This window comes from Hylobates moloch, unplaced genomic scaffold (genome assembly GCF_009828535.3).
Source record: "Hylobates moloch isolate HMO894 unplaced genomic scaffold, HMol_V3 SCAFFOLD_7, whole genome shotgun sequence".
NCBI classification, from domain to species: Eukaryota; Metazoa; Chordata; class Mammalia; order Primates; family Hylobatidae; genus Hylobates; species Hylobates moloch.
In genome coordinates, this window is record NW_026652282.1 from 20,230,478 (window position 1) to 20,251,696 (window position 21,219).

Consider the following 21,219-nt stretch of genomic DNA (forward strand, 5'->3'; position numbering starts at 1 on the left):
GATGACTATTAGGTCCACGTTGTGCAGAGCTGAGTTCAATTCCTGGATATCCTTGTTAACTTTCTGTCTCGTTGATCTGTCTAATGCTGACAGTGGGGTGTTAAAATCTCCCATTATTATTGTGTGGGAGTTTAAGTCCCTTTGTAGGTCACTCAGGACTTGCTTTATGAAGCTGGGTGCTCCTGTGTTGGGTGCATATATATTTAGGATAGTTAGCTCTTCTTGTTGAATTGATCCCTTTACCATTATGTAATGGCCTTCTTTGTCTCTTTTGATCTTTGTTGGTTTAAAGTCTATTTTATCAGAGACTAGGATTGCAACCCCTACCTTTTTTTGTTTTCCATTTGCTTGATAGATCTTTCTCCATCCCTTTATTTTGAGTCTATGTGTGTCTCTGCATGTGAGATGGGTTTCCTGAATACAGCACACTGATGGGTCTTGACTCCTTATCCAGTTTGCCAGTCTGTGTCTTTTAATTGGAGCATTTAGCCCATTGACATTTAAAGTTAATATTGTTATGTTTGAATCTGATCCTGTCATTATGATGTTAGTTGGTTATTTTGCTCGTTAGTTGATGCAGTTTCTTCCTAGCCTCGATGGTCTTTACAGTTCGGTATGTTTTTGCAGTGGCTCGTACCAGTTGTTGCTTTCCATGTTTAGTGTTTCCTTCAGGAGCTCTATTAGGGCAGGCCTGGTGGTGACAAAGTCACGCAGCATTTGCTTCTCTGTATTTTATTTCTCCTTCACTTATGAAGCTTAGTTTGGCTGGATATGAAATTCTGGGTTGAAAATTCTTTTCTTTAAGAATGTTGAATATCGGCCCCCACTCTCTTCTGGCTTGTAGAGTTTCTGCCGAGAGATCAGCTGTTAGTCTGATGGGCTTCCCTTTGTGGGTAACCCGACCTTTCTCTCTGGCCACCCTTAACATTTTTTCCTTCATTTCAACTTTGGTGAAACTGACAATTATGTGTCGTGGAGTTGCTCTTCTCGAGGAGTATCTTTGTGGCGTTCTCTGTATTTCCTGAATCTGAATGCTGGCCTGCCTTGCTAGATTGGGGAAGTTCTCCTGGATAATATCTTGCAGAGTGTTTTCCAACTTGGTTCCATTCTCCCCATCATTTTCAGGTACACCAATCAGACGTAGATTTGGTCTTTTCACATAGTCCCAAATTTCTTGGAGGCTTTGTTCGTTTCTTTTTATTCTTTTTTCTCTAAACTTCCCTTCTCGCTTCATTTCATTCATTTCATCTTCCATCACTGATACCTTTTTTTCCAGTTGATCACATCAGCTCCTGAGGCTTCTGCAATCTTTGCGTAGTTCTCGAAACTTGGCTTTCAGCTCCATCAGCTCCTTTAAGCCCTTCTCTCCATTGGTTATTCTAGTTATCCATTCATCTAATTTTTTTTTCAAAGTTTTTAACTTCTTTGCTATTGTTTTGAATTTCCTCCCATAGCTCGGAGTAGTTTGATCGTCTGAAGCCTTCTTCTCTCAACTCGTCAAAGTCATTCTCTGTCCAGCTTTGTTCTGTTGCTGGTGAGGAACTGCGTTCCTTTGGAGGAGGAGAGGTGCTCTGCTTTTTAGTTTCCAGTTTTTGTGCTCTGTTTTTTCCCCATCTTTGTGGTTTTATCTTCTTTTGGTCTTTGATGATGGTGATGTACAGATGGGTTTTTGGTGTGGATGTCCTTTCTGTTTGTTAGTTTTCCTTCTACCAGACAGGACCCTCAGCTGCAGGTCTGTTGGAGTTTACTAGAGGTCCACTCCAGACCCTGTTTGGCTGAGTGTCAGCAGCGGTGGCTGCAAAACAGTGGATTTTCGTGAGACCACAATTTCAGCTGTCTGATAGGTCCTCTGGAAGTTTTGTCTCAGAGGAGTACCTGGCCGAGTGAGGTGTCAGTCTGTCCCTAATGGGGGGTGCCTCCCAGTTAGGCTGCTCAGGGGTCAGGGACCCACTTTAGGAGGCAGTCTGTCCGTTCTCAGATCTCCAGCTGCGTACTGGGAGAACCACTACTCTCTTCAAAGCTGTCAGACAGGGACATTTAAGTCTGCAGAGGTTCCTGCTGAATTTTTGTTTCTCTGTGCCCTGCTCCCAGAGGTGGAGCCTACAGAGGCAGGCAGGCCTCCTTGAGCTGTGTTGGGCTCCACCCAGTTCGAGCTTCCTGGCTGCTTTGTTTACCTAAGCAAGCCTGGGCAATGGCGGGCACCCCTCCCCCAAGCTTGCTGCCGCCTTGCAGTTTGATCTCAGACTGCTGTGCTAGCAATCAGCGAGACTCCGTGGGCATAGGACCCTCCGAGCCAGGTGCGGGACACAATCTCCTGGTGTGCCGTTTTCCAGGCCCATTGGAAAAGCGCAGTATTAGGGTGGGACTGACCCGATTTTCCAGGTGCCATCTGTTACCCCTTTCTTTGACTAGGAAAGGGAACTCCCTGACCCCTTGCACTTCCCGAGTGAGGCAGTGCTTCGCCCTGCTTTGGTTCGCACACAGTGCGCTCCACCGACTGTCCTGCACCCACTGTTTGGCACTCCCTAGTGAGATGACCCCGGTACCTCAAACAGCAATGCAGAAATCAACTGTCTTCTGTGACACTCACGCTGGGAGCTGTAGACCAGAGCTGTTCCCATTCGGCCATCTTGCACCTGGAATAGTTTCAGAAGGAATGGTACCAGCTCTTCTTTGTGCCTCTGGTAGAATTCGGCTGTGAATCCCTCTGTTCCTGGACTTTTTTTGGTTGGTAGGCAATTAATTATTTCCTCAGTTTCAGAGCCTGTTATTGGTCTATTCAGAGATTCAATTTCTTCCTAGTTTAGTCTTGGGAGGGTGTATGTGTCGAGGAATTTATCCATTTCTTCTAGATTTTCTAGTTTATTTGCATAGAGGTATTTATAGTATTCTCTGATGGTAGTTTGCATTTCTGTGGGATCGGTGGTGATATCCCCTTTATCATTTTTAAGTGCGTCTATTTGAGTCTTCTCTGTTTTCTTCTTTATTAGTCTTGCTAGTGGTCTATCTATTTTGTTTATCTTTTCAAAAAACCAGCTCCTGGATTCAGTGCTTTTTTGAAGGGTTTTTTGTGTCTCTGTCTCCTTCACTTCTGCTCTGATCTTAGTTATTTCTTGCCTTCTGCTAGCTTTTGAATGTGTTTGCTCTTGCTACTCTAGTTCTTTTAATTGTGATGTTAGGGTGTCAATTTTGGATCTTTCCTGCTTTCTCTTGTGGGCATTTAGTGCTATAAATTTCCCTCTACACACTGCTTTAAATGTGTCCCAGAGATTCTGGTATGTTGTGTCTTTGTTCTCATTGGTTTCAAAGAACATCTTTATTTCTGCCTTCATTTAGTTATGTACCCAGTAGTCGTTCAGGAGCAAGTTGTTCAGTTTCCATGTAGTTGTGCGGTTTTGAGTGAGTTTCTTAATCCTGAGTTCTAATTTGATTGTACTGTGGTCTGAGAGACAGTTTGTTGTGATTTCTCTTCTTTTACATTTGCTGAGGAGTGCTTTACTTCCAACTATGTGGTCAATTTTGGAATAAATGTGATGTGGTGCTGAGAAGAGTGTATATTCCATTGATTTGGGGTGGAGAGTTCTGTAGGTATCTGTTAGGTCTGCTTGGTGCAGAGCTGAGTTCAATTCCTGGATTTCTATGTTAACCTTCTTTCTCGGTGGTCTGTCTAATATTGACAGTGGGGTGTTAAAGTCTCCCATTATTATTGTGTGGGAGTCTAAGTCTCTTTGTAGGTCTCTAAGCACTTGCCTTATGAATCTGCATGCTCCTGTATTGGGTGCATATATATTTAGGATAGTTAGCTCTTCTTGTTGAATTGATCCCTTTACCATTATGTAATGGCCTTCTTTCTCTCCTTTGATCTTTGTTGGTTTAAACTCTGTTTTATCAGAGACTAGGATTGCAACCCCTGCCTTTTTTTGTTTTCCATTTGCTTGGTAGATCTTCCTCCATCCCTTTATTTTGAGCCTATATGTGTCTCTGCATGTGAGATGGGTCTCCTGAATACAGCACACTGATGGGCCTTGACTCTTTATCCGATTTGCCAGTCTGTGTCTTTTAATTAGGGCATTTAGCCCATTTACATTTAAGGGTAATATTGTTATGTGTGAATTTGATCCTGACATTATGATGTTAGCTGGTTATTTTCACAATTAGTTGATGCAGTTTCTTCCTAGCATCGATGGTATTTACAATTTGGCATGTTTTTGCAGTGGCTGGTACCAGTTGTTCCTTTCCATGTTTAGTGCTTCCTTCAGGAGCTCTTGTAAGGCAGGCCTGGGGGTAACAAAATCTCTCAGCCTTTGCTTCTCTGTAAAGGATTTTATTTCTCTTTCACTTATGAAGCTTAGTTTGGCTGGATATGAAATTCTGGGTTGAAAATTCTCTTCTTTCAGAATGTTGAATATCGGCCCCCACTCTCTTCTGGCTTGTAGAGTTTCTGCTGAGAGATCTGCTGACAGTGTGATGGGCTTCCCTTTGTGGGTAACCCGACCTTTCTCTCTGGCTGCCCTTAATATTTTTTCCTTCATTTCAACCTTGGAGAATCTGACAATTATGTGTCTTGGGGTTGCTCTTCTGGAGGAGTATCTTTGTGGCGTTCTCTGTATTTCCTGAATTTGAATGTTGGCCTGCCTTGCTAGGTTAGGGAATTTCTCCTGAATAATATCCTGAAGAGTGTTTTCCAACTTGGTTCCATTCTCCCCATCACTTTCAGGTACACCAATCAGATGTAGATTTGGTGTTTTCACATAGTCCCATATTTCTTGAAGGCTTTGTTCGTTTCGTTTTACTCTTTTTTCTCTAAACTTCTCTTATCGCTTTATTTCACTAATTTGATCTTCAATCACTGATACCCTTTCTTCCATTTGATCAAATTGGCTATTGAAGCTTATACACGCGTCACGTAGTTCTCGTGCCATGGTTTTCAGCTCCATGAGGTCATTTAAGGTCTTCTCTACACTGTTTATTCTAGTTAACCATTCATCTAATCTTTTTTCAAGGTTTTTAGCTTCCTTGCAATGGGTTCGAACATCCTCCTTTAGCTCCGACAAGTTTGTTATTACCGACCTTCTGAAGCCTACTTCTGTCAGCTCGTCAAAGTTGTTCTCCATCCAGCTTTGTTCCATTGCAGGCGAGGAGCTGTGATCCTCTGGAGGAGAATAGTTGCTCTGGTTTTTAGAATTTTCAGCTTTTCTGCTCTCATTTGTCCCCATCTTTGTGGTTTTATCTACCCTTGGTCTTTGATGTTGGTGACCTACGGATGGGGTTTTGGTGTGGATATCCTTTTTGTTGATTTTGATGTTATTCCTTTCTGTTTGTTAGTTTTCCTCCTAAGAGTCAGGTCCCTCAGCTGCAGGTCTGTTGGAGTTTGCTGGAGGTCCACTCCAGACCCTGTTTGCCTGGGTATCACCAGCGGAGGCTGCAGAACAGCAAATATTGTAGAACAGCAAATATTGCTGCCTGATCCTTCCTCTGGAAGCTTCATCCCAGAGGAGGACCTGCCTGTATGAGGTGTCAGTCGGCCCCCACTTGAGGAGGCAGTCAGTCCATTCTCAGAACTCAAACACCGTGCTGGGAGAACCACTGCTCTCTTCAGAGCTGTCAGTCAGGTACGTTTAAGTCTGCAGAACCTGTCTGCTGTCTTTTGTTCAGCTATGCCCTGCCCCCAGAGGTGGAATCTACAGAGGCAACAGGCCTTGCTGAGCTGTGGTGGGCTCCGCCCAGTTCGAGCTTCCAGGGCCGCTTTGTTTACCTACTCAAGCCTCAGCAGTGGCAGACGCCCATCCCCTTGCCAGGCTGCTGCCTCGCAGGTCTATCTCAGACTGCTGTGCTAGCAGTAAGCAAGGCTCCATGGGCATGGGACCTGCCGAGCCAGGCATGGGATATAATCTCCTGGTGTGCAATTTGCTACGACCGTTGGAAAAGCGCAGTATTTGGGCGGGAGTGTCCCAGTTTTCCAGGTACGGTCTTTCATGGCTTCCCTTGGGTAGGAAAGAGAAATCCCCTGACCACTTGAGCTTCCTGGGTGAGGTGATGCCCCGCCCTGCTGTGGCTTGCCCTCTGTGGGCTGCACCCACTGTCCAACCAGTCCCAGTGAGATGAACCAGATACCTCAGTTGGAAATGCAGAAATCATCCGTCTTCTGCGTCGATCACGCTGTGTGCTGCAGACCAGAGCTGTTCCTATTCGGCCATCTTGGAATGGAAGTCAAGCTATTTTTAATATAGAACTGACTGTTCAACATTTACCAACATACCACTATGTACACCTGAGAGAAGTGAGTGCATATGTCCACCAAAGGCTATGTAAAAGAAAGTTTATAGCAGTTTTAATTAAAGAAAAACCAAACTGGAAACAACCCAAAGGTCCACCAACAGGAGAATGGAAAAGTAAATTGTGGTATTTTCACACAGTGGAATACTACGCAGCAAAAACAAATAAAAATAACAGAGTATTGATAAGCACAACAACATGGATAAATCTCACAGGCCAGTTAAGTACAAGATGGCAGAAACAGAAGAGCGCATTCTACATGATTCCATTTTTAGGAAGCTGAAGAATAAGCAAGACTAGCTGAAGTTGATAGAGTCAGAATAGCCTTCCTCTGGGGATAGTGGGGGTATTGACTGGGAAAGGACATGAGAGGGCCCTCTGGGTACTGTAAATATGCTGTGTCTTGATCTGAGCAATGTTTATGTGTATGTATATATAAAAATTCATTAAATATGCACTTAAGATTTGCACATTGTACTGTATATAAATTATACCTTAATTATGAAGAGTGTAGAGACACACACACACACACACACACACACACACACACACCCTATTCAGTGACCCTGTCAGTAAGGTGGAAGAGTTAGACTACCATCCCAGCAGTGCAGAACATCCAACGATGAGTACCAAGAAGAAGAAAGGCAGCCTGAATCTTGGCAGACAAATCAGCCCAGTTTTACTGACATCCAACTCACTGCCATCGTGGAGACTTTCAGCACCTGTACTGGCAGCAATGCCAATGCATGGAGAATTTGTCTCCATCAGCACATACTCCCCAGGCACATCACTGCCTGGGAAGGAATCCAGTGAACACATCAGCTGTCTCTCCCACACACCTACTGCCATAACAGCAGAAATCCAGAAATGTAAAGATAGGGACTTTCATCCAACTTGGGCAATATTCCAGCATTTGCTGTCAACAGAAAACACTGAAGCCTGAGACCTTACCTGTTGAGATGATCCGGAAGGTTGCAAAGAGGCTTCTAACAATGTCTCTAAGCTTTTATTCCAAATAAAGTAAAAGCCAAACAAATGCCTGCTTCCTTTATCATCAGCCAGAAGAAAAATAAGAGATCATGCCATCTCACAACTCTCCACTCCTGGCAGGATGCAGGTCTTAGCACTTCTTGAAGAGTTACGGTGCATTCTCATCACCAGTATACCCTAGAACCAACATGTGATTAGCTTTAAGCCTTAATGAAAAGATTGGACTGTGTCCCAAATGAGGGTAAAGTGCAGTTGACAGCATCAGGCCATCTACACTCGTGAACTTGTTTGGGCCACTTGGAGAAATATTTATTGCATACCTACTGTGTTCATCATCATCAAAATGTGCCTACCATCAAAAGATTGAGTATGAAGAGAAGCTCACAAGATCGTAGCTTCATTCCCTAAGGGTTGAGTGTTGTGTATTCAAATGTGGCTGTGTGAAAATAATACAAGACATTGGGGAGTTGGTTTTAGAATGGCTTAGTGTTTTGAGGACACTAGGAAACTCTAATTCCAGAGGCTATGAGCATTATTGGACATTTTCTTAGTTTGTGTTCCCCCAGAAGCCAATCCTGAAACAAGAAATCAAGTAAAGGCAGCTTACTTGGGAGGTGTAGGGCAAACAGAAGGGAGCAGAGGGGAGAGACAGAAAGAGGAAGGAGCCTAAAAGGGCATATAATTAAGCAGGCCACTTCTGTGGGCAACTAGAGCACAGTCACACTAGGGGAAGCTCTGGGAACCAGCTTAAAACACACTCACCCCAAAGTGATCCCACCCATGGGGAGGGAGCTGGGTATTTATAGGCCAAGTCCCATCTGTCATTGGTTGAGGGATGCTCCTAAGGAGTGTTAATTCCCCAGCACTTCTGGCCTGCCAAGCAGATGGTGAAGTGGGCTCTGTGACAAAGAAGTGTGGGTGCTGGCATTTGAAGTCGGGCAGGTGTGCTCTCAAGAGATAAGGGCTAGAGGATATAAGCAGGGTGCCAACTGCATCTGCTGCAGAGGAACTTAAAGCAATTGGCCAGGAACTTCTGTGCTTGTATAGTCTATGACTGCACTTTAGAAGTGTACATACAGAAAAGTGAAAAGCCACACATCAGCTAAATCTACATATCTATAAATCTACAGTTGATAGATGGCACATTAAGACCCAAACCTGGGAAATGCAGACCAAATGTTTAATCAGTACCATGGAGCTGAAAGTTGACATCCAGTTCTATTACCTGGCTTATTGCCTTGGCTTAGCTGTCCAGATCTATAAAAAAGTAAAGGCATAAACCTTCTGTCTCCTTCAAGCTGGTATGACCCCCACGGTTCAGACCTTCATTTCATCAGTGAACTAGTTGTTAGGTTAGTGTCTTATTTTGTCTCCCTGGTTACACTCTTCATCCTTTCCAATATAGCTACCACACTGCAGGCAGAGTGAACTTCCCAAGACACACTTCTGATCATTTCATCCCCTGATAAAATCTTTGATTTGCTCGCAGTTGCCCACAGGACAAAGTCTGTCTTCCAATTTCAACTAACAAGGCCTTGTGTGATTGGGACCTTGCCTGCCCCTCTGGCTTTCCTCTCAGTGTTCCTACCAGCCTGAATTACTTCAATTTCCCCTGACATCCTTTTTGTGCCTCTGAAACTTTGCCCATGCCTTAGCTTCCACCTGAAATACTCTCTCAACCAGTTCCACACCCTGAGCCAAACCTCTGCCCATAATTAACTCTTCCTCCCTCCTGGGTCCTAATTTGGAAGTCAGTTCATCTAGAAATCGTCCTTGATGTCTGCAAGGCCACTGTGGGTGCCCTTCCCTCAATACTCTGCACTTCTTTTGTCTTAGAACTCCACAAAGATTTTGTAATTGCCTTGTTGCTTGTCTTTATCTCCTGCAGTTTGAATTGTCTGTGAGGGCAGAACCATGTTTGTCTTGCTCACATGGCTTGAGGTAAGATTTACTAATAGTTACTAATAAATTTCAATGAATGAATGAATGAGAAGATCCTCCCTCATCTGGCCCCTGTGTCCTTTCCAGCTCTTATTCTATTGCACACTTACCACTGCTACACACATGCTCCTGGTACACACACACACACACATCCCTGCATCCCCCTCACATACACATATATCCTAGAGACCAACATACTAGACTCCCTATACCCCTTTAGCTATTCCTATCATAGCACTGTAACACTCACTGCACTTTGTGGTTCGCTTGTGCTAATCAATTCTGAGAATCTGCCTGAAGTCCCTCTACTAAACTCTAAGTTACGTGAGGATAAAGTTATGTCTTAATGTTCTTTATCTCTCCAGGGCTTACATAATGCCCAGTATGGTGTAGTCCCTTAATATATGTTGAATAAATGCATCATTGCTATAATTGGTGATGAAGTGCAGAAGACTTTATCAGCATGACTTCTAATTCTCAACAAAGCAAAAAAGCTCTGGCTTCCCACCTGCCCAGTGCCTGAGACCCATCACAGACTTCACATCTGCAAGCCTTGAAAATTTTCATTAGCCAAATTAGCAAGACACTGTCCCCATTAAAGCAAGATAGAATCACCCAGAGTGACATCTTTGGACATGAAAGCAATCTTTGCTCCTGGCTGGGCAGATCACTTCCAAAAGCCACATGCCAGTGAGACAGCTTAGTAGAAGCTATCTGTCAATTTCAGTTGGGCTGGCATGCTCAGGGAAGGTAGATGAAATGTTCTGAGGGTCCTATGGATGCACTCCACCTCTAAAGTAGCAAGCAAAACCAGGCTGCAAGATAACTGAATCTTGCAAAAACATCAGAGTCTTGACATGGAAGGAAGTTGCAATAGTGGGAGCATAGGTGTGGTTGGAAGTGGTTACAGACGAGAGGAGTTTTTCCAAATTATTTTCCTGGAGACCTTTATGATGACAGGATAGTGTCACATGCAATATTCTAGGTTCCATCAGCAGCAGTGGGCTGCAAATCAAAGGATTGTCACCTCAGGTCTGCTGTGAGGCATAAGCAGATGAAGTTACATCAGGGCTTGCATCATCTGAGACATCCAGAGATAGGAAGGGTATACAACCTAGTTTGCCTGTGATAGTCCCATTTTATGCCAATTGTTCCTGTGAAATTAACACTGCCCTCTTGCACTCCCAAAAGTGTTCCAGTTTGGATGATAAATTATATGGTCACACTACCGATCAACAGCATTAACAGGAGGAGCAGAATCTTCAGATAGACATGGATAGTAGGTACACAGAAATTCTTATAATAGTCTCCAGACATGTATTTAAAAAAAAAAAACTTTTCTCTTCAAAATAAAAAGAAATATGAAAAACAAATACACATGAAAAATTCAAACTACCCTATAATTAAGCATAGCACATAATTATTTCAGACCTCAGTTGCCTAACTAAATTGTTTCTCTGCTCTTATTTTTTTAGATTATAGTTTAACCATATCCATTTGTCTAATGAGACCAGCCATTTGTCTGCAGCATGTAAGCAACAGGACCAAATTCAATGTCATCTGTTTATTTAAGATGTAAATTATATGCATGTAGCACAGTAGCCTTTGGATACAAATGAAGTATCATTCATGTCACCAGAGAAATATAAATCAGCAAGAAGGAACAAACACTAAAGATTTCATCAGCACATCTTTGTTGGGCTCCTTTTATGTGCCAGGCACTACTCTAGGTACTTGGGATAGGATTGAGTGAAACAGACAAAATCCCTGCCCTCATGAAGCATATATATTCTAGTGTTAAAATCCCTGTGGGGAGAGATGATACCCAAGTCCTATAAGACCCCCAACTTCAATCTGATATTTTCAGTAAATCCACACACTGCCAGCCCTTTATACAAGTATGTTCTGTAAAGTTTTGTTTTGTTTTTTCTTTTTTCTCGTGTGTGTCTGAGGTCAAGGGGTTATATAAGAAACATACATGGCCGGGTGCGGTGGCTCACGCCTGTAATCCCAGCACTTTGGGAGACCAAGGTGGGTGAATCACCTGATGTCAGGAGTTCGAGACCAGCCTGGCCAACATGGTGAAACCCCATCTCTACTAAAAATACAAAAAATTACCCAGACGTGGTGGTGAGCAACTGTAATTCCAGCTACTCGGGAGGCTGAGGCAGGAGAATCACTTGAACTCAGGAGGCGGAGGTTGCAGTGAGTCGAGATCATGCCATTGCACTGCAGCCTGGGTGACAAAAGGAAAAATACTCCATCTCAAAAAAGAAAAAAAAGACACATACATGATGCAAAAGATGCTGTTTTGACTGATGAAAGTCTTCTCTCTTTTCACATCTGTTTTCTTCATCTCCAGCTGTTTGCGCATGCTTGTCATTGGTAATGGGCTTGTGGCTTCTCTCTGAGGTTTCTGTTGTAAATATCTGGCATTCATTGGGTTTTACTGTTTAGTGCTGGTCAGAGTCTTGTTGCTTTTCTAGGCTGCTTTGTCATGTTTGACCCCCGACTTTGCTACCTCATCACCATCTCATGCTGTGAGTTGACCACGTTTAAGCCTAATACCAGAAAGCAAATTTATCACTATCCAAATGTCCAAAGCACAGAGATTAGGGGATAAAGTCTTTACTTTTCCGGAAGAACTCTCATTAGGGGACAATTTTCTGAGCCCAGGATTTAAATCTGGGCTGAACCACTTACTAAATTTGTGGCCACGGACAAGTTATTTAAGCTCCTAGAAGCTCAGCTTCCTCACCCGCAGATGGAGGGGTAATATCTACCTCCCTGATTTGCTGTGAGGGATAAATAAGATGATAGATTGTAGCATTCTTTGCACAATGTCCGGCACTTAGCAAGCACTTAGTACGTTTTAGTTTCCTTCTTTTATCCCCACCATCTTTTCCTGCCTAGACTGGATTCCTTTAATTGATGTGCACAGTAATCTAACTAGAGAGCTAACCTGCAGATGATGGGACAATTTTCAAACTTGGAGCTTATACTGGGATTAAGGAGTGCCAACTTTAAACACATACTACCCAGCTGTTCTCTTCAAATATTTGTACTGATCCATGCTTCTAACCCCATTTACCCCTTAGTCTTTCAGCAAAGATGTGAGCAAAAATCTGTCACCCTTACATTTCATTGAATATACTTTTCAAGAAAAATGGAGGAAGTTTCACTATTTAAAGGAAAAGAAAGTTGAAGTAGACAAGACACAACAGAAGATAGACATGGGGTTTTCTGTTTGTTCATTTTGTCTTTGCTATCAGACATTTACTGGGTACCACCTGTGTGTCAGAGACTACAGAGCAATTTACATTCAATTTCTCATTTATCCTTCAACAGTCCTAATGAGATGGGTACTATTATTGGCCCCATTTTACAGATGAATAAGCTGAGGCAAGGGATAGCCATTACATAATAGCTTAGTGTCCAGGATCACACATCTCCTTAGTGCCAAAGCTGGGATTTGAGCCTAGGCAGTCTGACTCCATCATGCCAAACCATGCCGCCAACATCAGCACCTCCCAGAAGGGTCAAGGCCTTAGCAAGCCGAGTCATAGAAACTATCCTAGTTTGACCTTTTGCCCTGTGAGACCTCTTTTCAGATCAGGAAAGGGAGGGCAGTGGCTGAAATGCTCCTGTGATTTTTAAGGGCAGTACCTTTGTATGAGGACCTTGAGAACAGAGAAGAATTATTGTCAGGAAAAAATGCACTGTCCTGTAATACGTTGTTTTATGAATTACAGCAAGTACTCATCCTTGGTAAGGCTTATGGTCCATCATTCAGGAGAGCTGTTACCATATCATTAGGTGGAACTTTCTTCTTACTTTTTCTTTCATCAGCCATAATTTCCATTGTTCTCAAGTTCAGTGCCCATTAGAAACACAGCAAATCCTTTCAAGGAAAAAAAAATTGCCAAAGAGCTCATCTGATGAAGACATTTATAGATTTTTTGATTTAACAGTATTATTATTCAGTTTCAAATATCTTGGGGATGTGGGTTATATGGCATTTTGATTTTTTTCATAAGTTGAAACCACTAAAATTGTGAATTCCAGTCGCATGTAGGGACTCATGCCCACAATGTGTGCAGCCCTGTTTTTGCTTGTGGAAAAGGGAATGAGAAGATTTCTGAGATGCTTCCTAGCCCAAAACTGTTGTCTTTTTAAAAAAAATCCTGCCCTGATACCACCAAATTGTCTCTTGGAAACCAAACCGAATTGTCCGATAGCCCCCTCAGGAAGCTCAGGTTCTGACAGGACTCTTGGGGAGAAGGAGAGGCAGGAGGGGAAAGAACAAACACTGACGAAAGCTCAGTTAGGTGATTCACATAAAATTGCCGCTATTCAACTACTTTTTAACCTATAGAAATGGCAATTTCATATGGTTTAACCTAATACTAAATGCCAGGCCAGACCATTTTTATGGGTTATCAAAATGACTTTATGAGGTAAGGATTATTCCCATAATTCAGATAACAAAACTGAATTAAATACCTAAAGTCATTGTCTTAGTTTGACCTCCCCCAGAAGCTAACCTGGAGTCAAGCACTTCATCAGAGTACAATATTTGGAAGACAATCCCAGGAAGCACCGAGAAGAGAACAGCATCATGAGGCAGGGAAGAAAAGCCGTCGGCTATGGAGGCATTGTCAAGCCAGCTACTCTGTGGGCAATTGGAGTTTCATCCTGCTGGGGAACTCTGGGAAACAGTGAGGAACACATGTTGCAGGGTTATCCCGTTTCGGAGGACATGTGAGCTGGGCTGTTCATACACAGACTGTCTTTAGTCATAGGTCCAGGCTGCTCAGAATTGAGATAGTATGTTAGTGCCCCAGTATTTCCACATCAGGCTGGAAATAGGTATGATATGTGCACTGAAGTGCTAAGGATGAGGGGATATGCGCAGGGCCCAGCTGTGTTACGAACAGAGGCAGGATTTGAACTTGTGGCATTCTAACCTCATAACCCATGTCCCTCCCACAAAAGCACAAGATATTGTCAAGTCGGGAAGGATTAGGGGCTCCAGGACTCAACTGTAGATTACGTTTGGACAGCTGTAAGACCACTCACCAGAGGAGCTACCATCCATGCCTCCTGCTGTATAATAATACAATTGTATTTGTATAGCTCTCAAAAGTTTACAAAATGCATACACATTCATCATCTCATTTGGCTTTCATCATGCCCATGATGAGACAAACTAAAGTCCCTTTATTCATGAGATTATTATATTCATGTGTTTACTTCACAATTGTTATGTGTTCCAGGCACTGTTCTAGTTAATGGAGATGTAGAGGTGGACCAAACAGAAACACATTCTGGCATGACAGAATTCATATACTAATGGGGGCAGCAGAATAAAAACAGAGATGATGATAATGTCATGTCATGATGGTGCCATGAAAAAATTAAAACAAGAAAAGATGATGGTGATGGGCAAACATGTTAGTTTTTTTTTTTTTTTTAATTAGGGGTGAGCTCAGGAAAGATGATTGCATTTAAGCAGGGAAGTAAAGGAAGTGAGAACACAAGTTTTGTGAGTGTCTGGAAGAAGAACGTCCCAGGCAGAATCAACAGCAAGACGAGCACTGCAATGTGAGAATAGCGAGATAGGAGTCCAGAGAGGTCAGCAAGGAGAATGTTTCATGTCAGGGGCCACAGTTAATGCTCTGAGCATCATGAGGAACTCTTGGGGAATTTAAAGCAGGGAAGTGACGTGTTTTCATAGGTTCATTGTTTTGTTTATCTCTAAGTCATGTGGTCAGCAAGACCCAGAACCAGGACTAAAATTGAAGCCTTCTGACTCCCGATACAGTGCTCCTCCCATTCAGGTCCATGGTTGGTCATTCTCTAGACCTGAATGTCCTTGGCATCCTGTTTTTCCTGTTCTTTGCATGGTTATTTGTGGTCTGCTAATCAAATCTTATAACAGCTGTTGCCTGTTCCCAAGCCCAAGCATTTGGCTCCTTGGGACTTCCCTTTGCCATTTGCCCAGCCAATCAGCTTTAACATTCTCCTTTTTCTGTGAGCATCGGGTCCTCTTAGAGCTATCCAAAAAAACTCTTCACCCACAAACTAGCTCAACTACAGTTTAAGCTTGACTATGAAACTCAAGTGAGGATTTAGGGAATTTAAAAATAGCCACTCTATCAGCCACTCTAAACACTCTAATCAGAAAGTTCAACTTTACAGATTGCCAAGTATCTTCATAATATGAAGGATTTTTTCAGAAATCAAGACCAAGTGAAATTTTCTCCCAGACTGCGGGAATAAAGAGATTGTTGAAGCTGTGGTTCACTGTACTGACTGTCTTATCCATACCAACGTGGAATCAGGCAGAAGTTGCAATGAGATACTGCAATTGCATTTTCCTTCACCATCACTACTTTTTGTTTCTAAAATCTCAGATTTCTCTGCTTCAAATCCAAAGCTGCCTTGGTTTTTCAGCCAAGCCTGCAAAGACAAACTCAGCTTGTTTGGAGAGTTACAACAGGGGCTGTCTTGGCTGCTTTTCAGTGTCAGTACCCGCAAGAAGAGTGTTTACCACCTTGTAGAGTACGGAGCAAAACAGAACTATTCCACTCTCCCAGACCTGCACTAGCACTGCATTACTGACAGAGGTAACCGTTTGTCTTTTGTCACTGGAGCAGGTGAGCATGGCACCAGGCACACATGTGCAGAGGAAGTGTGTGGATAGATAGTCACTTGTTTGGCTATATCCACAGCTTAAATTTGGTGTCCTCTGGAAATGTAATATTTCAAAGGCAGGATGATATTTCTGTTCACTTATTAAGGGATGACTAACTTGCTTTTGGCTGCACTACAAATGATTCACGGTAACAATCCCTAACTTGCGACTTCTGGTGTTCTGATGTAATGCATTTCTATTAAAAGAAGAGGAAAGAGAGTGGGTGAGAGTGAGATCATGCAAAGACAGAACATAACACCAAGGGAGCTAGCGTAATTTATGAACTGCCGCAGCCAGATCCATCCACTTCAAGGTGTTTTCTTGCGTCCTGAGTGAGGATACCTTGCCAGTTAGCACCCACCCATTTACAGTTGCAGGATACAGACCCAGATCAAGACATGCAGTTCGGAGGGATTCAGTGAAGGGAACAATTTCATTTAGGGGTGAAAACCAGATATTCCTTGAAAGCATTTTTAAGCACTTTTGATTTAGTGTCACTTGGAAGGTAATATGTGGGGACGGATGATATAGGTTAAGAAGTCAAATCATAATCTTCCTTTTTACATTTTTTTGATGTATGCAGCTTATTTGGGAGCAGAAGTGGGAAGGGGGTGGAAACGTGAGACAAGGAAGGGAAGACAGCCTATAAAGGGGGCGTCATCAGGCTAACTCCCACTGGAGGTGACTGGAGCTCCATCCTGCTGGGACATGGGGAACCCATACGAACTCCGAGTCTTCCCTCACAGATGAGATTGCTTGGGGACTGTTTGAGGCTGCCCCCAGAGCCTGTTAATTGCCCTGCATAGGCAGAGTGGCCTTCCTCCTTGCCTCTTCCCTTTTCAACAAGAAACAAACAAACAAACAAAAAAATACCCAAAACCCTGCAAGGTATTGTATAAGATCCTCTACACCCATAGGTATTTTTCCTGTGTTAATCACCACTCAGGAGCAGATACATCCTTCCTCCCTTCTGTACTGTCCTCTACAAAGTGTCCCTGCTGTCTTCTGAGGAAGATCTAAGTGTGCCAAGGAGAGGCAGAGAGGAAATTAGACTCTGGCCTGTCGTGACCAAGCAGCCCACGCTGGCTTTTTCCCAGGATCTGGCAGAAGGGGATTATAAGAGCCAGCACCTCCCCAGAATGGGAAATCACTCAGAGAGGGAAATCTTTTTTTTTTTTTTTCCAGTAAACCTATATTCTTTACCCTGTTTTCCTTCTGGGTTTCATCTATCAGATCGGATTGCCCTGAAAAAGAACTTCGGTGTGTCAGAAAAGCATACCTCAAGTAGCTGTAATAATGTTCAAATTGATATTAATTAAGTTAACTTTTTCTCACCTAGTGTCTGATTATGTAGTTTGTGCATATCACTCATCTTAGAATTATGTAGTGTTAAAACTGGAAGGGTCTGTCCTTAAATATTAGCTAGACCGACACCCTTTTTTACTGATAAATGTGAGACCTGAAGTTTCAGACTTAAAGAAGCAGAGTGGGATTCCTGAAGTTTCTGACACTCTTAAGGTAGGTAGTGGAAGCCACACTGGAAGCCAAAACTTTTTATTACTGGATTCCATTTTGCCCCAGGACCGTTTTTCTTAGGAAGCCTGTCTTTGAAAAGTTTTATTTAGCAACACCAGAGGCTGGATGGAGATTAAGAAAAATCGTTAAACTCTAAACCCATCCCCTTCATTACCTGTTAATACTGCCATGTAATGTTGCTGCTGTCTGAACATGAGTTGAGCTGTTTGGATTATTTCTGGTCTCTCTTACTGGACCCCAGATCTCCAATGGTGGCCATCCCATAGCTCAGTCATATCCACTGCCAGTCACTTGAAGCAGGTGGGCTGACAATTCTTTGTCCACCCCCAAGTTGTCTTCATGCTCACTGCTGAATTTGTTGGTCTGTGCTAAGTGTCCTGCTGTGGAGTAAGACTTGAGAATCAGGTCTGCCCTTATTTACTGGCTCATCTTAGGTAAGTGATTGAAAGTCTCTAGGCCTCAGCTGCACCAGCTATAAAATGAGGATAATAGTATCACCATTGCCACAGAGTCTGTTTTAAATACACTTTTTAACTGTATAGAAAGCACTTAGAAAACTAATTACTATTGTCATTATCATTCTTAACCTGAAGAATGATGAGAGCAAAGAAGCTAATAATTTACGTGATGTGTTCAGAGCCTTAAAACTAATCTCAATCTAACATTCAGTTTTGGCCTCTTTGGCAGCAAATACCATAAAAATAAAAAATACTGTTATTGAAATTGACACTGGTTCGGGCTTTACTAGTACAAAGCACTTGGCGATGTTTACTGTGAGGATTGTCCCTTTGTTTTGGACACTGCACCTCATGTGATTTTTTCCATGCGTGAGTGCAAGCACGATAAATTCAGGGAAATTGTCCTATTATTGACATCATAGTAGGTTTGATGACTACCTGCTGAATGTGTGTTGAATGAATAATCTAGAATCTATACATAGTTATAGAAACATGGATTATATGTTATTTCACACGACAGATTTAGACCACATTAAGGGTCAGGACAATTAGTTTGTGTCATTTTTTTCCTTCTTTTTCTTTTCTGAGAAGAGCGTCTCTTACCTAATTCAATAACAAGCTTATATGGATTGCAGTTGTCCATTTTGTGGTTTATCTGAAGCATAGCTTCAAACCCTGGCTTTCTTTTCCTCCTGTGAATATATCTGGTACTACAGTTTAGAACATCCAGTCATGTTTCTACTGCCTTGAGTGGGGTTCTTTTAGGAAAGTAAATCAGGACACTCTAAAACTCGGTATAGGTGGATGTTCAGGTAGCATGTGCAGTATATCCGCCCATGGCTATGTGGATTTCCAACAGTGGATTGTGTCTGTGCTTATGTGTATTCATAAGCACCAAAGATCAGAACTGAGCCACTGCAGATGTCATAGAAGGGAGTCTCAACTCCTTATGATAACTCTTATTATCCTCTCACCTCTTATTCCACAGTAGAATCCTACAGATTCCCCCTGATAGGTGGGTGGCCTCAGCCAACACCCTCTCTCTGTCTACTATGTCACTCTGCAGAACTCTGCCACTCAGAAGCAAGAGTGACATGTTCTACCCACCACTCTATTGGAAAGTCAAGGCAGTTGCATCTTACAGCAGCTCTGGAACTGAGTTAAGAAACCTTCCCTCTCAAACTTCATTAAGGTTCTCATTTTCCAAGATTCCCTCCTACGGTCTTGTAGTACGCGGGTTAACATGGTGTCTGTTTTCTTCGATGTATGGTCCTAGGGGTCATAGCAGTAGATCTGCCGAGTTGGAAGATCACTAAATAGTTTACAACTCCCCACCCAGCAGGGCATGGTCGTCATAGAGAATGGATGGAAAATATCCCCTTGCTATAACTGGGTTCAGCCCTGTGGCTTAACACCATCTTATTTGGCAATCTTTTTCTCTTGACATATTTAGTAATCACTTTAAGGGAGATTTATTATACTGCTCATGGGAACAAACAATGCACCAAATATTACACTTAGGCATGCTTTCAATACCACTCCTTTTCTAGCCTATTCTGAATCTTTTCCCAAAGTCTTTCTTCAATGCTTATCAAAACTCTCTCGTCTTTAAATTCTTCTAAGTTCTTCTTTCTTCCAAAATAACCTATTATAATTTGAAATATTTTGTAACTAGGAGTTCTTTTAATCAAAATTCACTGGGCCATGCTTAGAGAAGAATTGATAAAAACACACTTTCACAGCTTAAAACCATTGAAGACATTTTGCTCACCATTAATCCCAAAGCATCAAAACAAACATTTAGCATATGATTAGGCTGTGAAAATAGCCTCCTAGGTGTGTGTGTGTGTGTTTACATATTTATATAAAGGAATTCAAATTATTTCAGCCAAACATAATACAATGAAATGTTTTCTGATCCTGTGGGTTGGTACCCATGAAGATATGTGGGGCAAGGGGCCACTGAGAATTAGGATTCTCCACTCGCGCTCTGTGCTAATGAAAGCACTTTGACAGCTAGTGCCCCTCAGACATTGTTTTAAAAGCATAATATCCCATTCATCCAGGCACATGCGCAGCAAAATGTCTGAACAGGTCATCTATTTAGAACAGATTTGAGAGAAAATATATCAGGATAATGGAGAAGGTAATGAGTTGTAGTGGCACAGCTACAGTATAACAACTCTGTGCATGTTAAATTCTAGCTTCTTTACAGATGAAATGTCCTTCATTCATCAGATATGTCATAATGGCTATCTATACGCTTGAGAGAGTCCACTCAGTGCTAAGCACAGTCGTAGATGTACTAGTTTACTTAACACTCAACTACATGTCTGTCACTGGCCTCATTTTGCACATGGGCCACATTTTATACAGAGAAAGCAAAGCCACCATGAGGATAAGCTGCCGGGGAGTCAAAACAGTTAAACTAAGGACCTGTGTAGCTACCACTGAAACAGTAACATGATATGCCATTTTCAAAAAGACAGTGATGAGCCCCGCCTTCCTCCTACCTACACGGCCTCCCTGAGCCCCAGTTTTCTTATCTGTAAAGTGACTTGTTGAGAGATTTTAAGGTGTGAAGCCCTGACACGTGGTAGTAGCTCATTTAAGTCCCTTACTCCCACCACACCCTCGACTACCTTGTTTTCTTATCTTAGACAGTAGATTACACATACTCGTACATATCTGAAATTGTGCATTTGTGACTTTTAGGAGTGCGGCAGTAAAAGCACAAATTCAGAAATTAGTTGCTAACAAGAACCTTAGGTATTCAGATGCCTAGAGGTGTATGGTGAGGGGCCAAGAGCACAGGTCCTGGAGCCAGACTGCCTGGTATAGCCCAGCTCTGCCTCTTACTATGTGTGTGACATTGGGCAAGTGACTTGGCTTCTCTGTATTTCCTCATCTGTAAAATGAAGCTAGTACTTGTACCTACTTTGTAATTTGCTGCAAGGATTAAATAAGTTTATCTGTATAAAGAGCCTAGAATTGTGCCTGGCATGTAGTAGATGCAGTTAAATTAGTCCTTGTATTCTCATACATATTTTGATGACAAGCATTCAGTACCTGGGCACAGCAAATTCAATATGGAGCAAGGTGTGTAGAATAAATCCCATTGTTCTCCTTTAGCATGATTCCCATATATCCCAGCCAGGCTCTTACAGTTATAGCTCCCTTCCCAGACATGTAGGCAAGGAAAGCCAGAGAAAACAAGGACCCTCAAGGTAAACCTCTTGTCTTTTATGGTAGAAAGTTATTTAATTGGATGAAGAGATCATTTAGTTGCCCTGCAAAGTGGCATCAAAGGACGAGCCAGCA

General features: G+C 42.5%; 1 protein-coding gene across 1 annotated transcript in view; it reads left to right on the top strand.

The window, feature by feature from the left end:
• The window catches only part of PTCHD1 (patched domain containing 1), a 70,203-nt gene that overhangs the window by 27,117 nt on the left and 21,867 nt on the right, over nt 1–21,219 (top strand). The window lies entirely within an intron of this gene.